Below are 25,404 nucleotides of genomic sequence, written 5' to 3' on the forward strand. Positions count from 1 at the left end.
CAAGACGCCCATAAGCTGGTACTTCATTCTATGACGCTAACTTCGACGCTCGTCACAATGGACCATAGAGTTTCTCACATAGAGTTTCTCACTACATTACCTAGAGGAAAATCTGGCGCTGCTGCGCTGTGGTATGCATGGGAATGCCGGTATATTGTGACTTCGGATTGGCATCGTTCTCGTAGAGGCAGGACACTTTGAAACGCGCTTGGCAAGTACCGTTCCGTCTGTCACAATGATTCATTTTCTACTAAAACAGCCCGTGAAAAGCTGTTTTAGATTTATTATTATGCGAAAACATGTTTTGTTTTACTATAAAAACTTGTTATTGTGTGTACGACTACATGTTAACGTAAAAAGTATCTCATCATCATCATCAGCCTAGTTACGCCCACTGCAGGGCAAAGGCCTCTCCCATACTTCTCCAACTACCCCGGTCATGTACTAATTGTGGCCATGTTGTCCCTGCAAACATCTTAATTTCATCCGCCCACCTAACTTTCTGCCGCCCCCTGCTACGCTTCCCTTCCCTTGGAATCCAGTCCGTAACCCTTAATGACCATCGGTTATCTTCCCTCCTCATTACATGTCCTGCCCATGCCCATTTCTTTTTCTTGATTTCAACTAAGATGTCGTTTACCCGCGTTTGTTGCCTCACCCAATCTGCTCTTTTCTTATCCCTTAACGTTACACCCATCATTCTTCTTTCCATAGCTCGTTGCGTCGTCCTCAATTTCAGCAGAACCCTTTTCGTAAGCCTTCAGGTTTCTGCCCCATATGTGAGTACTGGTAACACACAGCTGTTATACACTTTCCTTTTGAGGGATAGTGGCAACCTGCTGTTCATGATTTGAGAATGCCTGCCAAACGCACCCCAGCCCATTCTTATTCTTCTGGTTATTTCAGTCTCATGATCCGGATCCGTGGTCACTACCTGCCCTAAGTAGATGTATTCCCTTACCACTTCCAGTGCTTCGCTACCTATCGTAAACTGCTGTTCTCTTCCGAGACTGTTAAACAATACTTTAGTTTTCTGCAAATTAATTTTGAGACCCACCCTTCTGCTTTGCCTCTCCAGGTCAGTGAGAATGCATTGCAATTGGTCTCCTGAGTTACTAAGCAAGGCAATATCATCAGCGAATCGCAAGTTGCTAAGGTATTCTCCATCAACTTTTATCCCCAATTCTTCCCACTCCAGGCCTCTGAATACCTCCTGTAAACATGCTGTGAATAGCATTGGAGATATCGTATCTCCCTGTCTGACGCCTTTCTTTATAGGGATTTTGTTACTTTCTTTGTGGAGGACTACGGTGGCTGTGGAGCCGCTATAGATATCTTCCAGTATTTTTACATATGGCTCATCTACACCCTGATTCCGTAATGCCTCCATGACTGCTGAGGTTTCGACTGAATCAAACGCTTTCTCGTAATCAATGAAAGCTATATATAAGGGTTGGTTATATTCTGCACATTTCTCTATCACTTGATTGACAGTGTGAATATGGTCTATTGTTGAGTAGCCTTTACGGAATCCGGCCTGGTCCTTTGGTTGACAGAAGTCTAAGGTGTTCCTGATTCTATTTGCGATTACCTTAGTAAATACTTTGTAGGCAACGGACAGTAAGCTGATCGGTCTATAATTTTTCAAGTCTTTGGCGTCCCCTTTCTTATGGATTAGGATTATGTTAGCGTTCTTCCAAGATTCCGGTACGCTCGAGGTTATGAGGCATTGCGTATACAGGGTGGCCAGTTTCTCTAGAACAATCTGACCACCATCCTTCAACAAATCTGCTGTTACCTGATCCTCCCCAGCTGCCTTCCCCCTTTGCATAGCTCCTAAGGCTTTCTTTACTTCTTCTGGCGTTACCTGTGGGATTTCGAATTCCTCTAGGCTATTCTCTCTTCCACTATCGTCGTGGGTACCACTGGTACTGTATAAATCTCTATAGAACTCCTCAGCCACTTGAACTATCTCATCCATATTGGTAACGATATTGCCGGCTTTGTCTCTTAACGCACACGTCTGATTTTTGCCTATTCCTAGTTTCTTCTTCACTGTTTTTAGGCTTCCTCCGTTCCTGAGAGCCTGTTCAATTCTATCCATATTATAGTTTCTGATGTCCGCTGTCTTACGCTTGTTGATTAACTTCGAAAGTTCTGCCCGTTCTATTCTAGCTGTAGGGTTAGAGGCTTTCATACATTGGCGTTTCTTGATCAGATCTTTCGTCTCCTGCGATAGCTTACTGGTTTCCTGTATAACGGCGTTACCACCGACTTCTATTGCGCACTCCTTAATGATGCCCATGAGATTGTCGTGCATTGCTGCAACACTAAGGTCCTCTTCCTGAGTTAAAGCCGAGTACCTGTTCTGTAGCTTGATCCGGAATTCCTCTAGTTTCCCTCTTACCGCTAACTCATTGATTGGCTTCTTGTGTACCAGTTTCTTCCGTTCCCTCCTCAAGTCTAGGCTAATTCGAGTTCTTACCATTCTATGGTCACTGCAGCGTACCTTGCCGAGCACCTCTACATCTTGTATGATGCCAGAGTTCGCGCAGAGTATGAAGTCGATTTCATTTCTAGTCTCACCATTCGGGCTCCTCCACGGCCACTTTCGACTAACCCGCTTGCGGAAAAAGGTGTTCATTATCCGCATATTATTCTGTTCTGCAAACTCTACTAATAATTCTCCTCTGCTATTCCTAGAGCCTATGCCATATTCCCCCACTGACCTGTCTGCAGCCTGCTTCTTGCCTACCCTGGCATTGAAGTCGCCCATCAGTATAGTGTATTTTGTTTTGACTTTACCCATCGCCGATTCCACGTCTTCATAAAAGCTTTCGACTTCCTGGTCATCATGACTGCATGTAGGGGCATAGACTTGTACCACCTTCAATTTGTACCTCTTATTAAGCTTCACAACAAGACCTGCCACCCTCTCGTTAATGCTATAGAATTCCTGTATGTTACCAGCTATTTCCTTATTAATCAGGAATCCGACTCCTAGTTCTCGTCTCTCTGCTAAGCCCCGGTAACACAGTACATGCCCGCTTTTTAGCACTGTATATGCTTCTTTTGTCCTCCTGACCTCACTGAGCCCTATTATATCCCATTTACTACCCTCTAATTCCTCCAATAACACTGCTAGACTCGCCTCGCTAGATAGCGTTCTAACGTTAAACGTTGCCAGGTTCAGATTCCAATGGTGGCCTGTCCGGAGCCAGGTATTCTTAGCACCCTCTGCAGCGTCACAGATCTGACCGCCGCCGTGGTCAGTTGCTTCGCGGCTGCTGGGGACTGAGGGCCGGGGTTTGATTGTTGTATTCATATAGGAGGTTGTGGCCCAGTACTGCACCAGGGTGGCCAATCCTGCTCTGGTGAGAGAGTGCGTTACCGGTTCTGGTCACCGGGATCAGGCCGCACTCCAGGCCTGTTTGTGCAATTTTCTCAACATACGTTTTTTTTTTGTATTTTCCCATGGAGAATTGCGCTGCACCGGGATTTGAATCACGGTCCTTTTGCATTGGAGACGGATACTCTACCGTCCCCGCAGGAGTTAAATTAAATATTGGAGAATGGGGTTTTGCGTGACAAAACCACTTTCTGATTATGCACGCCTTAGTGGAGGACTCCGAAAATTTCGACCGCCTGGGGTTCTTTAATGTGCACCAAATTCTAAGTACACGGGTGTTTTCGCCTTTCGCCCCCATCGAAATGCGGCCGCCGTGGCCGGGGTCCGATCCCGCGACCTCGTGCTCAGCAGTCTAACACCATGACCACTGAGCAACCACGGCGGGTCCCGCAGGAGTTGTACGCCTCATTTAACCTACAGTGGTGCCCAATTTGATCAGTCAAGGTGGGCCAATCTGAGCTCGGTTATACCGCATGGATGGCACTCGGCTAGAGAACCTGGTATTTATGACCTGCACATGTGCGGCCACACATAATTGAGGATATATAATTTTTTCTTTTAGGAGGGTTTCCGTACAGTAATAAAATGAAGGAAAAGACATTAAAAAAAAGAAAAAAAAAGAAAGGGGAAAAAAAAGAACATAACTTGTGATTTGAACTCGTGATCCTTCAATGTTGCCCGGAAAGGTAGCTCAGTCGGTTGGTTCGTCAAGCCAGCGGTTACTTTCAAGCGCTATAGCTCCTGCTCCGAGCCTCATACTTATGTGGAAAGGGGCTGGTGTTGTCCGCGACAGTCGATTGGACAGTGGTTGGAAGGCATAATTTCTTGGAAAAATGGCCGCCAGAGGAGCAGCGTGAACTCGAGCGGCTTTAGAGACTAGGAAAACTGCCTTAAAGTATTTAGACTTGAGGGGAAGCTTCGTTAACAAACTATAACACGGCAATCAGCACTCGTATATAATTATAACCCTAATAATAATTGTAAATATTCATCTCATCTATAGGATCTAAAGCGCGCGCTGTTTCTTGCCTCTGCGTGTAGTAGTTAAGAGAGCCAGTTTAAGGGCGGAGAAGAGGGAAGGAAAAGAAAGCAAACTTGCAGCGCCGTGGTTTTAAGGCGCAACCGTGGTAGAGAAACGGAAAGGGGATATAAGCATGCGTGGCCATGATACGCACGGGCAATGCCTCCTTTACTAGATGCCTGCCGCGTCGCTAGTCTTCCTATTGGAGCGGAGGTTCCCGTAGTTCAGGGTAGTCGCGGAGAGACGGCGCTCGCAGCCGACCCACTTCCTGTTGCGGAGGAAGTGACGATTACTAGGCTGGCGCGCGCTCGACCAATGGCTTGACCAGAGACTGTGGGTCCTGTGCCTCCGGGATCGCATCAGACGCCGCTAAAATCTCGGAGGCATGGCTACGTGATTTAGGTTTGCAGCGGCCACCGCAGCTAGCGCTCGCAGCCGACCCGGGTTAACCCGGGTGGGGAAGAGTAAAGAGGAAAGGGGCAGGAACCAGCTTCTCGGCTCACGCGGCAGGCATCTAGTAAAGGAGGCATTGGCACGGGTCAGCGGGTCGCTAAAGTATCAGCGGGTCGCTAAAGTTGGAGGACAGACGACAAGGTTCGCGCTCGCTTTGAAACAGTTGGTCGTCTGTTCTTGCTTTTCTTCGCTTGGTCATGCATCGTGGGTGAGTAAAGATGTAATATGCGTGAATGGAAATATTTTATGAAGATTTTACTTTGAGAACGCGTTATTTACGTAGCCATATCCACGTTTTAGACGAAGCCTCTTACAACACCAGCCAACACGAGCCTCGCAGACACATATACCGTCATTCCCATGATGGCACGGTGCCCCCTTAAGAAACTCCCATAGACGGTGGCGCCAGATTACCCTCTAGGTGTTATAGTGAGAAACTCTATGGTTTCTCACTATTACCTAGAGGGAAATCTGGCGCTGCTGCGCTGTGGTATGCATGGGAATGCCGGTATATTATGACTTCGGATTGACATCGTTCTCGGAGAGACAGGACACCTTGAAGACGCGCCTGGCAAGTACCGTTCAGTCTGTCACAATGATTCATTTCCTACTAAAACAGCGCGTAAAAAGCTGTTTTAGCTTTATTATTACGCGAAAACATGTTTTGTTTAACTATGAAAACTTGTTATTGCGTGTACGACTATACGTTACGTAAAAAAATATCAGCGGGCCGCTAAAGTTGGAGGACAGACGACAAGGTTCGCGCCCGCTCTGAAACAGTTCGTCGTCTGTTCTTGCTTTTCTTCGCTTGGTGATGCAGTGCGGGTGAGTAAAGATGTAATATGCGTGAATGGAAACATTTCATTAAGATTTTACTTTGAGAACGCGTTATTTATGTAGCCATATCCACGTTTTAGACGAAGCCTCTTACAACACCAGCCAACACGAGCCTCGCAGACACATATACCGTCATTCCCATGACGGCACGGTGCCCCCTTAAGAAACTCCCATAGACGGTGGCGCCAGATTTCCCTCTAGGTATTATAGTGAGAAACTCTATGCAATGGACCCTGACACCGACAGATTGGCTCGCGATGGTGGGCTCAACTTCAGCGATTTGAGCACCGACGAGCGCGACCTGCTGCTGAGGGCTCGCACTGCCGGCGTCGTTGCGTACTACGACGGCGGCCTCGACACCGGCTCTCCGGAGCGGGAAAGCAACAAGGGCTTCCCACGACATCACATGGACGTGGCATTCTCGCTGCTTGTTCCAAATGAAAGTTTCGCGAGCCAACAGAACCCTCACAGCACGACGCGATAACGAAACTACTGAAACTCCAAAGCGTGCGCGGCGCAGAGTCGAGCGCGCAGAGTCGAGCGAAAACGAAACCTTTCGAACACCCATATTACTGAAGGGTAACGTCAAAATGTTATTTTTTCTTAGAATCGAATAGGCGTAGACAAGTAGCATTTTTTTCCGTCTTATAATCGAATTAAATGATATTTTTAATATGAGTAGTTGAGTATTAGTAACACAAATTATGAGGAGTCCTTTCGTCATCGGGCTAGTACCGGAATGTCGCTGGGGGGTCTCAAATCGTGTCATGCATTTAACTCAATTTCTCGGTTACTAAAGCTCTGTTCACGATTATATTGACGCCTTAGACGTTCTAGAACATTGCTCTACCACTTTAACTTGAGTTTCTGGTAACCTTTAGTGTCCCTTTAAAATATGCAAGTCTTGAGACCAATTGGAATCGAGACTGACATGGCGAAGATACTGCCACCCTTCAATATTAGAATCCTGCATAGACCTCTTCGTACAAGAATCATACCAAAGTGCTGAGTAATTTCCTTCAAAAATTTGAAGAAGATTCTTAATTAAGTTAGCGCGTCCCATTATGCTGAGTAGGCTTATTTTTATGCAGAGGTAATTTTTCTTTGAGAGGATTTTTCTTGAGGGAGAAGAGCGCGTGTGCCCCCGCCCCCTTAATTTTATTGCGCCAGGTTTGCGGGGTGACGAGGTCACGCTCGCTATGGTGGAAACGGAACCGCCAGTGGCACCACGCGATCCACCACTGCTAGTCGCAGAACATCAAATGGGATATGAAGTCTCTCAGATAATATCGCGTACATTTATTTATCGCAGGTAATGATGAAAAGGTCGTGAATTTTTCTTTCGGGTACCGCGCAAGAATCGTGCAACCTAGCTGTTAATGATTTCACAAGGGCCACGTGTCACCGGGGCCCCGATTCTTTCCGTTCTGCAAAGAAGTGGCTCGTTATTTTTAGAAAGTGGCAGGCTCAAAGCCAATATTAAGCAAACGCCTGTAGAGAATATTATTTTTAAAATTAAGTTGGATTAAGGATAGCCCTTTGCCGGAAGGGCGTACGAAAAAATATTGGAGGACGCTTAAGCTTCGCCTTCAAGAGTGGAACGCGACAGCGTTCCTGTCGACCCGCCAAGGGGTGTAAGACAATGGGCTACAGGGCAGCCATCACTTACGAGGCGCCCCGCATCGGACGCGGTGAGCGTCGAGCCATATGGTCGAGCAACGCAGCGTTCGGCGCAGCAACGAAACGTGCGCCTGAGCAAGCGGAACGAACCAAAGAACTCGGTATCTCGGAGGGGGAAATGATGCACGCCAGCCAAACGTCGTGATCGGCACGGGCCGATAGACAGATAGTGATCTAAAGAAAGGAAGGCCGCATGATTCTGCAGAGGGAGCAAGGCGAAGCGTTGTCAGGGGAGAGAGAGTCCATGCCGCGACCCGCCTCGCACCGGTCCTCGTACAGCTCCAATGCGCGCGTGGCGCGCCATCTGTCGGGCAGCGCCGTACATGGAGAGGAGGGGGTCTTCTATGTTTGCCGCAAGATGGCTCTGCGTGTGCGAAAAGCCCAGAAGAAACGCAGCGGAAACGCACTTCGCTACTCGTGTAATTGCGACTTCTGTAAGTTACATGTTCATAATTACCGATATACACCGCAGTATAACTTTCCACGGCTCGTTTCGAAGGCAACACCGCATTCACTAGAGGCGCGTTTATACCGCTTGGAAGCATCGAACTCGTGGCTGAGTGGTAGCGTCTCCGTCTCACACTCCGGAGACCCTGGTTTGATTCCCACCCAGCCCATCTTGGAAGTTGCTTTTCATTTATGAAGTGCCTGCTGTGATTTATCGCTCACGGCCAACGCCGCGGACGCCGACACCGACGCCGACGACACCGGCTTTTCTGCGACACGAGCTCCTTAACGCTATCGCGTTAAAAGAGGAGGAGCAGGAAATAACTTTACTGCGTGCCCTGCGAGTCGGCGGGGAGGGCCAAAGGCCCCGCCTAGGTGACGGCCTAGGCGGGGCCTAGGCCGTGGGTCCTGGCGGCATCCTCGGCCCGCTGGACGGCCCATAGTTGATCCTCGAGGGCGGGCGAAGGCTGTTGCTAGAGGCCACGTTCTCGTTATTCTTACATATCTATCGGCATTCCCATAATACATGCTCCAGAGTGGCTCTGGAATCACGTGTGTTGCATTTGTCCGTTTGATATATATCCGGATATATGATGTGCGAGAGCGCAGGATTCGGATACGTCCTAGTTTGTAACTGCCGCCATGCGACAGACTGTTTTTTGTCAATTTTGCGTGAGGTCGCGGGAATATGCCCCTCTGTAACCTGTGTTTCGCGATGTCATTATATGTGGTCATTCTGTCGTCCCCCTCCAACTCATCTACCGCACCGTCACGTCCGGAGGGTGCCGGGGCGTCACTTGCGACTGCGGCTCGGTCCGTAAGCCCTCGAGCCGCGTCGTGTGCCGCCTCGTTGTTGCCGTCCTCTACGAGGGCGTGAGCGGGTTGTCGAGGTGATGTATATCTTTCTTTTGCAATCTTGGCCTCCTGCAAGAAAGCGTAGTGCCTCCGGGAAGATTCGGCCGTTGGCAAGGTTTCTTATTGCCGTCTGAGAGTCGCTGACTATCACGGTTGCGTTAGTCTGAGCAACTGCGAGCGCTATGGGTATACTTCTTCCGCTGTCTCGTTACTTGTAGTGTGTATCGTCTCGCGTGTTTTGCACTGTTTCTGCTATCGATTACGGCTGCCGTAAACCCCCGTCTGCGACTGTATCGAGCCGCGTCTACGAAGACTGCGCCCTTGTTGCTGCCGAATTTCTTCTGTATCTGCTTTGCTCTGTTCTCTCGTCTGTCCTTATTGTGTTCTGGGTGCATGCTCTTTGGTATGGGGGGTACTACCATTGTTTGATTCGTCTCTCTCGGGATGTCCACCTTGATACCGTGTTGTGTGTGGTAACCTATGTCTAATCTCTCTAGGATGTGTCTCCCTGCTCTAGTCTTGGAGAGACGTTCATATTGTGCCGTACATTGCGCTTCAATGAGCTCGTCTATCGTGTTGTGTAGGCCTTGTTGCAGCAACTTGTCCGTGCTGGTGCTGATCGGTAGCCCTATGCCTAGTTTGTATGTTTTCCGAATGAGGCATTCTAGTTTGATCTTTTCCGCGACCTCCCATTTTAAGTACCGCGCTACGTATGCTATACTGCTTATTATGAAGGCCTGTATTAACCTGATCGTGTTTTGCTCTCTCGTCTCTCTGTGTTTGTTGGCTATCCGTTTGATTAGCCTCATGCTTTACGCTAGAGTTCCCTCCAGTATTCTGAGGGTTTCTCCGTTGTTGCCCTTGGCCTCAATGAGGAGTCCCAATACCCTGATCCTATCAACCTTGGGTATGGGTTTCCCATCGGCCGTCTTTAACTGTATCTCCTCTCTATGGGTGAGATCTTCCCTGTAGTTGCCTGGTTTGCGACCTTTGCGAGTCGGTCTGTAGAGCAACAGCTCCGATTTCTGTGCTGAGCAGGTTAGCCCTGTCCCCTGTAGATATTTCTCGATTATTTCGACCGCTGTTTGAAGCGTTTGTGCTATTTGCCCGTCACTTCCGTTTCTCACCCATAGGGTGATATCGTCAGCGTATAAGGTATAATTGAGTCCCTCGATTTCTTGTAGCTCGGCTGGCAGCCCGATTAGCGCCAGATTGAATAGCATCGGTGATAAGACCGAGCCCTGTGGCGTACCTGCGCTGCCTATCTCGATCTCCTCCGAAACTAGGCCCGCTATCGTGATCTTTACCTTTCTGCCCTTAGAAAATTGCTTACGTAATCGTACGTCCGTTTTCCCAGTCCTAGTTCTCCTACTCTATCTAGTATCGTTGCATGTGTTACGTTATCGAAGGCCTTTTTTAGGTCCAACCCGAGAATTGGCTTTGTCGATCTGCCCGAATCTTCTATGATCTGATGTTTTAGTTGTAACAGAGCGTCCTTCGCTGAGAGATTTCTCCTTAATCCTATCATCGTGCGTGGGAGCGCGTCCCAGTCCTCGAGGTAGGTGGTTATCCTCGCTAGGACCACGTGCTCCGTGAGTTTCCCCACGCAAGAAGTGAGAGATACGGGTCTCAAGTTCTCAATGAGCAGTCGCTTGCCCGGTTCAGGTATTAACGCGATTTGTGCCGTCTTCCATTGCTGCGGAATCTGCCCTGCCTCCCAGCACTCGTTAATATATTCTGTTAACTTAGTTATGGACTCATCGTCCAAGTTCCTTAGCGTTTTATTCGTTATCCCGTCTAGTCCGGGTGCCGACTTGGTAATGAGTTTCTGTATAGGGCTGCCCTGACTTCTGACTCGCCGATCTTGCTGTCTAATTCGTCATTTACCTGCCCTGTGTAGTCAGGGTGTATGACGGGCATCACTTGCGAGATGTGTCTTTTCTCAATTTCCTTGAAGTCCTGCTCTGTCCCTGGGTACGCTTGTATTAGCCGATTTATATTTTGCCTATGTGCCGACTTGGTCCCGTCCGGGTCTAACAAATATCGAAGGATGTTCCACGTTTTTGCCATTCCTATCTGACTGTCTATGTCGTTGCATTTTTCCTCCCACTGTTGTCCGCATAGCTGCTGGGCGTAGTGCTCTATGTCGCTGTTCAATTTGGCTATCCTTCTACGAAGCATCCGGTTGCGTTTTTGTTTTTTTCCATCTCCGTTGCAACCCTGCCTTAGCTTCCCACATGTGTAGAAGCTTATTGTCTAGATTCTCTAAATGCGCCTCCGGCGGGACCGTTTTCGTAGCTTCCGCCACATCTCCCTTTAGTTTTTCGGTCCATTCCTGAATACCTTGCGTCGTGTCGTCGGCGTCCTCCCTTATTTTCCTGAATTTGTCCCAGTCGACAATCTTAAGTGGTCTACCCTTTGTCTTGCGCGGTCCTGCCCTTACCGTTATTTCTAGTATATTGTGATCGCTCCCAAAGTCGTGTTGAGTATTTGTCCACTGCGTGTCCCGTATGTTCTTGGTGAATGTTAAATCTGGCGTAGTATCCGCGCAAACGCTGGTACCTATTCTCGTGGGAACCGATGGGTTGGTCACGATAGTCAGGCCTTCTTGTTGCGCGTCTAGCCAGAGGTTCCTGCCTTTTTTAGTTGCGATTTTGTAGCCCCATGCCGCGTGTTGGGCATTAAAATCGCTTCCGATCACTACCTCTCTGTCCCAGTGCCACACGCTAAGCTCAATAGAGCTCAAGCGGTGACTCTGAGATAGTTGCAAACAGGAACTTATCCAAGTCCAAACTTTATTAACAAGATATATCCTGAAAGAGAGATACCAATCAATTGCGAGAAGTGTAATGGCATCATTACTCTGGATCACATGCTTTGGCAGTGTCCTGTGACTTTCACAGACTGTGACAAGGAGAGAGACTGGTGGCAGCGAGTCCTACACAGTGGAGGTCTTTTCGATCAAGTACAGGCCGTCCAGAAGGCCCATGATACGGCGGTAAAGTTAAACCTTACTGTCCCGACGTGGGAGCCGCCTGCGTCAACCTAAGGGTTGATCTTCAGGACATTAAATAAAGTTCATCATACCATACCATACTACCTCTCTGTTGTCCGCTATGGCTAGATTTTTTTTTTAAAGAGCGTTCGAAATTTATGGTGTCTGCACTTTGGACTGCTATAAATATTTAATACAAAGAGACTGTCCTTCGTTTTCCGCATGGGTATGAGTTCTAGAAGAATGTGATCGATTTACGTAACCTCCTTGTAGTGTTGCACGACCGAGTATCTTTGCTTTACCCGGCAACGTCGTTAGCGCCTTCGTCTCCTCTTTGGCATTACCAAAATACTTGTATCTCGAAAATTTTCCCAGCCCGAGCGTTTCCTGCATCATTATAATATCCGGGTTCTTTTTTTTTTTCTTTAAGGTGTTGCAAAATCTATCGTTTTCGACCGTATCCTCTACAATTCCGTTGCCAAATCGTGTATCTATTGCGTCTGTCCATGGCGGCGTTACATGTTCTCCAATCCCTCGGCGGGTACCGGGGGCGCGCGAAATTAATTTTTTTATTAGGAATTCTTTTTGTATGTAACCTTCTCATATAAACATATCGATTGTCTGGCTTAACTTTTATATTCAATAAAAGCGTTAGGCAATCAGCGCAGAACTTATTTCGAAGTACCTAAACACGACGACAAATGTAAACTGCAAAACTGTATGTATATGAGTGCGCAAACCTAACAATAGTCGGTGAAGCTAGCTGGTACACCTGACTCAAAGAGACCTTAGAGCAAAGTCTGCCGTTAACAGTAGGATTCGTCCTTGGCAATATCGGCACAACCTAGAAGGACGATCGAGTACTACTTATTCTTGGGGCATCAAGTATCTTAAGAAGTGGAGTCGGGACAAGTCTGCTCAAAGTAGAATGCCGGTGGTCTGTTCTCGTCTTCGTACCTGACGTAGTGATCTCGGGGACCTCTGTTCCAAGGTAAGGGAAACAGGACGGCGGCCAGTGACACAGACACATTTTTTTCAAGGGGGGAGGGAAGTGGGGTGAGCTCGAGCGAGCTCGACTAGGGGCGGGGATAGAGGGAGTCTGGGCAGGACGGATACTAACACAGAAATTTCTAGGAAAGGTAAGGGGGGGGGGCAGGGGGGGGTAGGAGATCGGTGTGATCAGGCGAGCAGTGGCGTGCCCCTGGCTACACTACCGGCAGCAGAAGTTTAAGTTGTGGCATATGAGATTAGGAAATGTGCAACCTTAGGATCGTTGGACAAGGACAACCGGATATCACTGGAATAGGGTGCAATATCTTTACAAGACTCGGTTAGCATTTATTAGGCAGAAACAAGATTGGTCGTTACAAACGAAAAACGAATGGCAAGTTTCCCCTTTGAATTTCGCCTCTAAAAGGCAGCCAGTATTTGCTCTGGCGTACCGTGGTCTGGCGTCACTGATTTTATTGCATTTTCGCATGTTTGGTTCGTGTTAGTAAAAAAAGTATTTAAAATTCATATGCTCACTCTTTTTGTTACTTTAAGTGCAATGCAAGAGTGCCTTGCAGGCGCTGCTCTCATGACGTCATTATCGAATAGCCAGAATGGGAACTTCAAGCTGAACTTTTTTTTCTTAAAAATTATGTGGTATTACGTGCCAAAACCACTTTCTGATTATGAGGCATGCCGTAGTGGGGGACTCCGGGAATTTTAACCACCTGGGGTTCTTTAACGTGCACCTAAATCTAAGTACACGGGTGTTTTCACATTTCGCCCCGATCGATTCTTTTCTTGCGTTGATGTTTTGTGGCTTACCAATATTCCAGTCACAGTAAGACCGGCTTTGCTGGTATTGCGGGAGTGTTATTTACCCATCCAGCTCACTTTAGCGTTCTTCATTAGTAGAGACTGGATTCCTGGGCACTAAATGTGTGGGCATTAGGCACTAAAATAGGCACTTAAAGCTCCATTTCGGGCATGATACAGGCCGAGAGAGGGAGAGCTTTCATTTACAGCAAATGCAAGCGGGTCGAGCTGAGCTGGTAAGCTTTAGTCTGTCATAACACGACTTCAAGCATCTAAATGGAATTGAAGCAGCCGTCCAAAAAGTTTCTGTGAAATTGCATTTCTTTTTTTTGCAAGAAACAGGATTTCTTTTCTGCTCAAAGTAATGTTTCTGAGGACGTTACCAGCGAACACCCAAGAATCTCAGAGTGCGTGAAGTCGTCAAACATACAGAAATACAAAAACGCTCCATACAGATTTATCAATGTTGAGCGCTTGATTTCAGCCTACTAGCTTATGCCCCGTGTGGAGAGGCACAATGTTGCACTTCAGAACATAGGGATGATTATCACGTGTTGCTGTTCTTAGTTTATCGCGACAGCAATTATATGGTTCGGCCGTCGGCGTCGCCGTGAGGTTCCGTATAAAGTCCAAGGGTGATAAGATCGTCGCTGCTCGCCGTATGCTATATATGCAAATAAAAGTGTGCGACGCTCCGCAGGCGATCGCGGCACAATCTCGAGCAGGAAACAGTGAAGGCGGGGACGAAACGCGCCGCCTTCCGTCGCGCGCAAGGCTCCGGGGAGAGGGTAGGAAAGGGGCGCGTTCTACTCCGGGCGGCCCTGGCGGCCGCGACCGGGCTGTATCTTGCAAGCGATCTGCGACGGGCACAAGATCCGCAGTGCGTAAGGAGGCAGGGCGCGTTCTACTCCGGGCGGTGGTTGTGGTGGCGAACTCTTTATTGCGCCCGAGAAGAGGGGACCAGTGCGAGGACTGGTTGCGCTGGCTTGCGAGGAGATCGGCGGAGGTTCCCTTGGGAGGCCGCGGCCTCCACGGCGCGCTTGATGAACCACCGTTGGTCTGCTCGCTCGGAGGCATGTAGGAGGGACTCCCACGACTCTGGGGTGTTTGCGTTGTCTGCGCTGTAAGGCTTACATGTCCACGTCAAGTGTATGAGAGCGGCTGGAGCTGAGTAGTGTTTGCACCTATCTGTTGCGGAAAGATTCTACTGTACAAAAAGGGGCGCGGGAAGCTGCCTCTTTGTAGTTTGCGCCATTGGACGGCCTCGCGTCTCCTTAGATAGTGGTGTGCGGCAGCATATATGCATCTTCCAAGTCGGTAGTACTGGGGAATGTCCATGTAAGTGGCGAGTAGAAAATCGTGGGAGATTGTGGTGTCAGGGGAAGTGGGGCGGTGCTAAGCAGCTCGGCTGGGCAGCTAAGATCTCGGGCAAGTGTATGCACCTCGGCGTTTCCGCTGAGCGACTCGTGGGTTGGAGCTCAAAGAAGTAAGCGGGGAGGAAGAGGGGGGAGTAGAAAGTAGAATGTAGGATGCCTGGCGAGAGATACTGCCGGCATCGTAGTTGCGGATCGCCTGTTGAGAGTCACTGGTGACGACTTTGGTATTAGGATCACTTAGCGCCAGCGCAATGGCAACCTCCTCGGCTGCTGTAACTGATTCTGCGCTGCGAATGGTGCAGGCTGTGTATTAGCTGCGGTGCGGGCCGAGCGCTACTGCCACCATCGCTGGCTCTGAGGTGTGGTAAGAGGCGTCCGTATATGTGACATGCGGACGTCCCTTGAAGCGTTTCTGAAATTCATGTGCACGGTCGGCGTGTCTCTCGGTGTGGTGTTCCGGATGCATCCTTTTGGGAATAGGAGGGATGCGGAGATTTTTACGATATTGTGGTCTAAGGTCAATATAATTGGGGCCCGCCCTCCTTGGTGAGATCCCAACTTGCTCCAGTACCGCTCGGCCAGCGTGTGTGAGTGAGAGCCGCTCGTATTGGGCGGTGAGGTCAGCTTCGATCAGTTCGCTCACAGTGTTGGAGATGCCGAGAGCCATAAGCTTGTGAGTAGCTGTGAACGTTGGAAGACCCAGGGCCGTCTTAAATGTTTTCCAAATTGAAGCCTCTAGCCGTTCGTTTTCGGAGCGGGTGAGATGTAGGTAAGGTGCAGAGTAGGTGATGCGGGAGCAGATGAAGGCTTTAACGAGGCGCAAGAGGTCGGGCTCTCGCATACCTCGGCGCTTGTTGGAGACTCGCTTGAGTAGGCATCCGATCTGTACCACCGACTGGTCGATGCGTTCGAGCGACATACTTTTGCTGCCGTTTCCCTGTAGGTGTAGGCCCAACTCCATATCTCGTGATCTGTACGAGGGATGGGATTGCCTTGCACCTGTAAGTTGATCTCAGGAAGTAGGAAGTACCCTTGGTGGACGTCGTCCTGGGAAGGGGATGATGATATACTCTGACATCGTCGCCCAGCAGTTGATGCCAACTGTATCGAGATAGTATCCGACCCGATCCATGGCGGTCTGTAGTCTTTTCGATCTGGCCGTCACTGCAGTGTGTGATCCAAAGAGTGAAATCGTCAGCGTAAACGCTGTGATGTAGGGGGGTATGTATGCCAGAAGCTTGGGCAGGCCTAGCAGTGCAAAGTTGAAAGGCAGCAGCGAGAGCACGGAGTCTTGCGGCGTGCCGCGGTTGCCAGAGAGATGGCGGAGGGATGTCCCGCTCTGGCGCTGAGTTGTTTTAGCGGTCGGTGAGGAAGTCTCGGACGTACGCATATACGTGCGATGTCCGACGCTGAGAGTCTGGAGTTGTTAAATAATCGCTTCATGGAGAATGTTGTTGAAGACCTTGGCGCCGTTGAGGCCGACGATGACTTTCGTGTCTGGTGTGCGGCGCATGAGGACCTGGTGAGGGAGAAGAAGCATAATGTCCGGGGATGCTAAGTGAGGGCGGAAGCCGAACATCGTGTCTGGTAGGAGGCGGTTGTCGTCGAGGTAGCGAAGGAATCTGGTCTGGATAACGTGTTTCGTTAACTTCCCAACACAGTACGTAATAGAGATGGGACGGAGCTCGACCAAGGTGGGTGGCTTTCCCGGCGTGGGAATGAAGACTAGCTTGGCGCACTTCCATTCTTGCTGTATGGTACTGCTGGCCTCTTGAACACTCTTGAAGGTAGTAATTGAGGGCGTGAATAGAGGCGTCGTCTAGATTCCTAAGCATCGTGTTAGAAATGCGGTCGGAGCCGACCGCCGAGTTGGTCTTGAGGCGATTGAGTTGCCCACGGATTTCCACTAAAGTGATGGGAGAGTCTATGCCAAGCCGTGATAGGGGGGAAGATGGTTGCCGGTTCGGTGCGTATGTAAGTGTCAATCGAGTGGCGAGAAGAGCTCTGAGCGACTTCTTGCGCTCCAATAGATGGGCGTAGTAGCGGTCGTAGCGTAGGACTGAGTCCTCTAAGTCAGCGGTTTGCGTGCCACTTGTTTGACGATTTTGGTTGTCCATGTTTTGATGTCGGTAATGGCGGGAGGTGTGGCCTGCTCTTTCCTGTGCATGCGAAAGGAGTCCCAGTCAATCACCTGAGTGGGCCGCGTAGGTTGCCTCGCGGGCTTTTGTACCACGAATCTCGAGCATGAAGTGATCGCTTCCAAAATTTTCGTGAGTGTGAGACCAAGTAACTACGACTCTGGGGCTCGTAAAGGCGAGATCCGATGTTGTATCCCGGTGTAGGCCCGAAACGAGTTTAGTGGGGTAGGAGACGTCCGTGTTGAGGGGGAGCTGGTGCGTACGCCAATGATTCTTTTACGCCAGGCATTCCGACTTCCTTTAGCCGAGTCGTAGTGGTAGCCCCAAGCGCGGTGATGCGCGTTGAAGTCACCGATGATGAGGAGAAACCGACCTTGCGCTAGCTGCTGGGCTTTGAGGAAAAGGGGCCCGAAAACGTCTTTATGGACCCGGGGAGGCCTGTAAACATTAAAGGGCCCCTGAAACGGTTCGGACAAATTTTGTAGACGCGTAGGGTACAGCTTAAGTAGAACATTCGCACCACAATTTAAGTGAAGCGTTACGTATTAATGGAGCTACAAGCGATTAGAAGTTACCCTCCTCCCCAGCCACGCTTTTCCTCCTCAACTCGTTCGCCGAGCGAGCGGGGCTAAGCTCCGCCTTCACTGGTCCTGCGTCACGATGCGACGTCACATCGTCCACTTCCGGTTGTTTTGGAGCCCGCCCCCGCCTGCGCGAAACTTCTCCGCTAGCCGCTTGGCTGTCGACCCCAAGCGAGAGCTATCGAAGCAGCGTGCGTTGCGAGCATTCTGTCGTAGCGCCGAACGTGTCTGGTATTCCGTTAACCACAGGCAAGCTGGTCATTTCGGCAAATGACTGGAGGCATAAACTCAAGCTGATGAAGGAACTTTGGCGTAGACGTACGTGAGCGGCCTGATCGGTCTGCACGGTCCAGACACTTGTTGGCGCAGGGCTTAACCAGCCAAACAAAGCGCTAATATTGCTCTAACCAAGTGTAAAACATTTTAAACATTTATAAAAACAACGTGTTGATGATTACACTCCTGCGAAATATACGCACCAGCAGCAAAGAAGAATACGCTTCGTTGCTGCTACTGTGTATGGTTGAGCTCTATGCCACCATGTGGCTGCACCGTGCAGACCATTCACATTTGCCCTTCTGCTCATCTCGGCTCATCCCGTTACGGCACAGTCAAGCGGCCAGACCCTGTCCCCTTGCGCTTATGTTTGCCCTAATACGGGACTCGCGAAACGCTATTGCGTTAGTAATCTTCCGGTGTAAAGTGACGGCCACAAACGCGCAAATCCTGGCGCCGATCGTATAGCGGCAGTCCGATGCGCAGCAGCCAGTTCACTCGTACGCTGCCCTGCAGAGGGACACGATTCGCAGCTTGACATATTGCCAGTCGCTACGTTTGCAGTCCACAAGGCAACAAAGTAGAATCATAGTGCTCGCGAAAAGACTGAGACCAACTCTGACCGCGGAGCTCTCGTCAAAATGGAGTACGTTGTAACACAAGCAGACGACACTTGCTGTGTGCCGGAAGTGCTTAAGTGTACTGAAAAATTGTTCTTGTGGATTCTCTTTATGCTACTTTCTTTTTATAAAAACAAATTAACTAACATTCCAACTATTACGAAGATCATTTGTTTACCATAAAGTTGGAAAAATTATCGATCACGCGCCCTGGTCAGCCAATCGGATAGCTCGCCCCACTGACGTCATATGGGTGATTTCGGTCATATGGGTAGGGGCGGCTTAAAATTCCGCCGAGCAGTGCGCTGCGATCGGCAGCGATGTGCATTTTCAAAACCTTATAACCAATTACACGCTTTACGCAGAGCATTTAGATGTGTCAATTAATGTTCAGAAGGACCTACTCTAACGACTCAGTACGTTTGTAGAAAATCGTCAAAAGCGTTTCAGGGTCCCTTTAAGCACAAACAGACTATAGTGCGAGGCTTGCGCAAGGGTCGAGGTAATATTTCTAAGAGTACGTGTTCGGGGAAATTACGGTCCAAATTGTGTTGGAGGACATTGAGATTACGCTTGACGAGAGTGGCCACCTGAGAATTTACTCGTTCCGATAGGTATGTACTGTAACCGGAACGTTGCGTGTTCTTGCCACCTTCTTGGAGGGCTATCAGTTCGGGGAAAGTCTTACCATGGCAGAAGTCAAGAATGCCGAAGCACTTTTTTGCAAACTGAGTTTTGGTGCGACCACTATCAGTGTCGGTCGTGTTTACCGTATCCTTTCGACAGATGAACGCGCAATGACATCATTAGTCAAAGAGTCAAAGAGTTTATTCAGACAACGTATGGTACAGTTGCCTAGGACGCAGACCAAAAGGCAAGTGGATGCCTGACAAGGAGTCTGCGCCCTTCTTGCTCCCATTTGAGAGCGCAAGACATTCAGCGCAGAAAATAAACACTAAACGAGATGGAAATACAGAGTGGTTGGTAACATTGAAACGGGAGTTATTTCATATTGAACATTTATGTACAATTGGGAAAAATGCTGTAAGAAACAACAGAAAAAAACAAAACAAAAGGAGTGGTCATGTCTGCAGTGACAATAGATACATAGTGATGTTATTTTTGAAAGCTTTGAATGATTTACTTTCCTGGATAATATTTACAGCAGGATGGTGATCGTTTAAAAAACTGGAAATTCTGTAGCTAAGTTTCTGGGTGCCGTAGTTCGTAGGTATTTTTTCCTTATTGTAACATATGTGCCGGGTGTTGTAGGTGTGTGTTTTTGTTTGATACTGATGAAAAAACGCCGTAGGATCGGTATGCATTTGTAGGTAACTAGCTAACGCTATCATTTTGTTTATAACATTCCACAGTGTAAGCAGCTGCTGTTTTCTAAACAATGGGGCAGTATATGGACAGCAATGGGCAGTATCAGTATATGGAACTTCATGTACAAAAAGCCCGGCTGATCCTTCTTGGGGATTTCAACCTTCCAGATATCGACTGGCCAACCATGTGTTATCGCTCTCCTTGTTTATAAATTGTTTTTGATATTATGCTTAGTTTTGAGTTGTCACACATTGTCAACGAGCCTACACATGTTCAAGGCAATGCATCCAACATTCTTGACCTCATATTTCTGAGCAATCACTTTTCGATCGATAAAACTAACTTAGCAGTGCTAGATGGAATATCAGATCAAAAATTAACATTATGCACTACTCGTATTCAGGCCACAACAAATCATTCCATTTCGAAAGCTAGTTGTCCAGACTTTACAAAAGCTGACGGCAGAAGCATAGTTAATTACTTAATTTTTGAGTATGTCATTTGAAGAACTCGCTAATTATTCAGACACTGATATAGACGCATTATTGGAAAGGTTTAAAGCCATTGTATCCCACTGCATCAATAACTATATACCAACAAAAACCAAATGAATAAATAGAAATAAACCATGGATAACACGTGATATCATTCGTGCGAAGCGCTAAGTGAAGCGACTAAGAAAATTGCTCAAAACAAAACATTGCTCAAAAAAGGTATTTAACATAAACGTAAACTCACGTGTGCCGTCAATGAAATGAAAACAAAGATTAGTACAGCGAAAGCACATTACTTTTCAATTACGCTTCCTAACTTTTTTAAAAGATTCCCCTGGAAGGTTTTGGAAGTATCTTAGCCTCAAAAAACAAAGCAACACTCTCAATTCTCAGGAATAATATTTAAATTTTGCCAATTCCTTAAATACATACTTTCAGTATATGTTCACTGCTGACGATGGTCGCATTCCGGAGGTGAATCACTCCAACCAGAGACCGCTAGACCTGCCAACGATAACTGAGTCAGGAGTGCTCAACTTATTACTATCAATAGACACACAAAAAAAGTAAACGGCCCGGACAATATTCCCAACACTTTTCTTCAAAGATATGATGAAGTCAACGCGAAATATCTACATCTAATATTTAACAAATCCTTATCAACATGTAGTCTTGCAAAGGAATAGAAAATGGCGAAAGTAATCCCCGTTCATAAAGCAGGAAGTAAAAGTGATGTCGGTAATTAAAGATCAATATCGCTTACGTCCACAGTAGGAAAATTATTAGAGCATATCATACTAAAGCATATCACGAGCTATCTAGAGCAAGCGCAAATATTATCGCCTATCCAGCATGGTTTCCGGCAGGGACTTTCAACCATAACCCAATTATTTGAATTAACGCATGACTAATCCCAAAGCATTGATAATCAAAAACAAGTTGCCTTAATAGCATTAGATTTTTCGAAGGTGTTTGATAGAGTAACCCATCAGAAACTAATCAGCAAACTGAAAACAACTTTAGGCAACGGTTCTATTGTCGATTGGATTGAAGATTACTTAACCAAGCAGTTTCAGTATGTTGTTAACAATGGAATTTCTTCCATTGCAACAGTTACGTCGGGGGTGCCTCAAGGGTGCGTCCTTGCTCCCACTTTATTCCTTATTTTTATTAATGATTTTCCCTCTAACATCCGAGTTAAAATGAAGCTTTTTGCCGAAGACTGCATTCGTTATAATGAAATTAACTCTATGAATGATCACGTTGACTTAAACAGCGCCCTTCATGATGTAGTGAAGTGGTGTAAAAAGTGGCAGATGGAACTGAACATAAAAAAACTGCCTTTTTATCTATAATCCGCAAAAAAAGAAAAATAGGCCGGACTTCGAATACGCTATCAATAACATACCACTCACCCGAGTTCATGAGCATATATCATGGCTTGATCAATTCACATGACCTAAGATGGGAATCGCATATTAACAGTATCATACCATCCGCTTTAAAACGGTTGGTCTTCCCGAGAAGAAGACTTCGAGCTGCGCCACAGGAAATTAAACTGCTATCATACAACGCATTTATTCGCCAATTCTCGAATATGGTAAAACAATTTGGTTTCCTTTGTGGGGATGCGCGACTCTCGCGCGTCCCCTGATATGTTTTTCCCGCATAGCGCGTCTCCTGTAATCCGGCTTCGCCGCGTGGCCTGGCGCCCGCGGCGGTCGGAGTGGTTGAGGCGCAGTACGAGAGATGGCGCGAGTGTTGCGCTGCTAACGCCGCCGACAGGCGGGGTTACTTGGGCGCCGGAAGACAAGGCGCTTGCTCTCTTGGTTCGGTAGAGCAAGCAGTGCGGATGTGCCGTGCCGCGCGTGCGGCGATCCATGCTTCTGCGAGACCGTCTCGCGTGGCCGCCTTCGAACGCGCCACCATTGGCGTGACCGTACACGCGAACGACTAGGCGTTGGGATCCACCATGGGGCGAACATATTCGCTCGCTATCCGGTCGCGGTGAGTCGGACTTCTAGATTTTTCGCGCGCCCATCGGCATGTTTTGTGGATAGCAACTCGGCTAGCAGGCATTGATCTATGAAAGGTGCAATAAATGCCCTTGTGGTTGTTCGTACTACTAGTTCCTTTGTCCCAAGAGCATGGGTGTGAGAACCCCACACCTTATACACAACAGCTTATTAACAAACTAGAAGGAGTGCAGCGAAAGGCAATTAGATTCATCTTTAACAAATACAAGAATACCGATTCACTTACCTAACTGCTAAAACACGCTTGTATTCCTACTCTGTGAAACCGCGCCAAACTAGCAAGACTAAAATTATTGCTCCAATTAATACACAATGCATTACGAATAAACACTTCGTTGTATATATCCCTAGCTGACACCTGACCTTCCCGCCATAAGCATTCACCAACATTTAGAGAACATGCATTTCGCACTGTTTTAGATATTCGTTCTTTCCTCTTGCAATAAGAGAATCGAATAACCTGGACCCGTGCACAACGACTAACACATCGTTGCTGAAATTTGTAACCCTTCTAGAAGAACTGTTGCGCAATAATTAGATTATGCTAGCCGGAAATAACACACCACTCACGTCGTTGTATAAGATAAAATCTGTATAAGCATTGTATTTGCCTATGCAATCTCACCCCTTTTTGCCAAATGCGCTATATCATTCAAGTTTTATGTCCTGCCATATGTGTATATCTGCTTCGTGTCGATTGCAAATATCATTGTTGAAATTATGTAAACTTGTTTTTATCGCTATTTGTGAGTATATAATATATGAGCTATGGAGCTATGACGCTTGAAAGTAACCGTTGGCTTGACAAACCAACCGACTGAGCTACCTTTCGGGGCAACATTGAAGGATCACGAGTTCAAATCACATGTTATGTTCCTTTTTCCCCCCCTTTTTTTTCTTTCTTTTTAATGTATTTTCCTTCATTTTATCACTGTACCGAAACCCTCCTAAAAAAAATTATATATCCTCAATTATGTGTGGCCACACATGTGCAGGTCATAAATACCAGGTTCTCTAGCCGAGTGCCATCCATGCGGTATAACCGAGCTCAGATTGGTCCAGCTTGACTGATCAAATAGGGCACCACTGTAGGTTAAATGAGGCGTACAACTCCTGCGGGACCCGCCGTGGTTGCTCAGTGGTGATGGTGTTAGACTGCTGAGCACGAGGTCGCGGGATCGGACCCCGGCCACGGCGGCCGCATTTCGATGGGGGCGAAATGTGAAAACACCCGTGTACTTAGAATTAGGTGCACGTTAAAGAACCCCAGGTGGTCGAAATTTTCGGAGTCCTCCACTACGGCGTGCATAATCAGAAAGTGGTTTTGTCAAGCAAATCCCCATAATTCAATTTTTAATTTAACTCCTGCGGGGACGGTAGAGTATCCGTCTCCAGTGCAAGAGGACCGTGATTCAAATCCCGGTGCCGCGCAATTCTCCACCGGAAAATACATTAAAAAAAACCGTGTGTTGAGAAAATTGCACAAACAGGCCTGGAGTGCGGCCTGATCCCGGTGACCAGAACCGGTAACGCACTCTCTCACCAGAGCAGGATTGGCCACCCTGGTGCAGTACTTGGCCACAACCTCCTATATGAATACAACAATCAAACCCCGGCCCTCAGTCCCCAGCAGCCGCGAAGCAACTGACCACGGCGGCGGTCAGATCTGTGACTCTGCAGAGGGTGCTAAGAATACCTGGCTCCGGACAGGCCGCCATTGGAATCTGAACCTGGCAACGTTTAACGTTAGAACGCTATCTAGTGAGGCGAGTCTAGCAGTGTTATTGGAGGAATTAGAGGGTAGTAAATGGGATATAATAGGGCTCAGTGAGGTTAGGAGGACAAAAGAAGCATATACAGTGCTAAAAAGCGGGCATGTACTGTGTTACCGGGGCTTAGCGGAGAGACGAGAACTACGAGTAGGATTTCTGATTAATAAGGAAATAGCTGGTAACATACAGGAATTCTATAGCATTAACGAGAGGGTGGCAGGTCTTGTTGTGAAACTTAATAAGAGGTACAAATTGAAGGTGGTACAAGTCTATGCCCCTACATGCAGTCATGATGACCAGGAAGTCGAAAGCTTTTATGAAGACGTGGAATCGGCGATGGGTAAAGTCAAAACAAAATACACTATACTGATGGGCGACTTCAATGCCAGGGTAGGCAAGAAGCAGGCTGGAGACAAGTCAGTGGGGGAATATGGCATAGGCTCTAGGAATAGCAGAGGAGAATTATTAGTAGAGTTTGCAGAACAGAATAATATGCGGATAATGAACACCTTTTTCCGCAAGCGGGTTAGCCGAAAGTGGACGTGGAGGAGCCCGAATGGTGAGACGTGAAATGAAATCGACTTCATACTCTGCGCGAACCCTGGCATCATACAAGATGTAGACGTGCTTGGCAAGGTACGCTGCAGTGACCATAGAATGGTAAGAACTCGAATTAGCCTAGACTTGAGGAGGGAACGGAAGAAACTGGTACACAAGAAGCCAACCAATGAGTTAGCGGTAAGAGGGAAACTAGAGGAATTCCGGATCAAGCTACAGAACAGGTATTCGGCTTTAACTCAGGAAGAGGACCTTAGTGTTGAAGCAATGAACGACTATCTCATGGGCATCATTAAGGAGTGCGCAATAGAAGTCGGTGGTAACGCCGTTAGACAGGAAACCAGTAAGCTATCGCAGGAGACGAAAGATCTGATGAAGAAACGCCAATGTATGAAAGCCTCTAACCCTACAGCTAGAATAGAACTGGCAGAACTTTCTAAGTTAATCAACAAGCGTAAGACAGCGGACATCAGGAACTATAATATGGATAGAATTGAACAGGCTCTCAGGAACGGAGGAAGCCTAAAAACAGTGAAGAAGAAACTAGGAATAGGCAAGAATCAGATGTGTGCGTTAAGAGACAAAGCCGGCAATATCGTTACTAATATGGATGAGATAGTTCAAGTGGCTGAGGAGTTCTATAGAGATTTATACAGTACCAGTGGCACCCACGACGATAGTGGAAGAGAGAATAGCATAGAGGAATTCGATATCCCACAGG

At 47.8% G+C, this 25,404-nt stretch overlaps 1 pseudogene; it reads right to left on the minus strand.

Annotated features, from left to right (window-relative positions):
* Positions 1-14,440: 14,440 nt before the first annotated feature.
* LOC142574952 (uncharacterized) overlaps positions 14,441-25,404 on the minus strand; it is a 30,101-nt pseudogene continuing 19,137 nt past the window's right edge.

The sequence above is a fragment of the Dermacentor variabilis genome, chromosome 3 (genome assembly GCF_050947875.1).
Source record: "Dermacentor variabilis isolate Ectoservices chromosome 3, ASM5094787v1, whole genome shotgun sequence".
NCBI lineage: Eukaryota > Metazoa > Arthropoda > Arachnida > Ixodida > Ixodidae > Dermacentor > Dermacentor variabilis.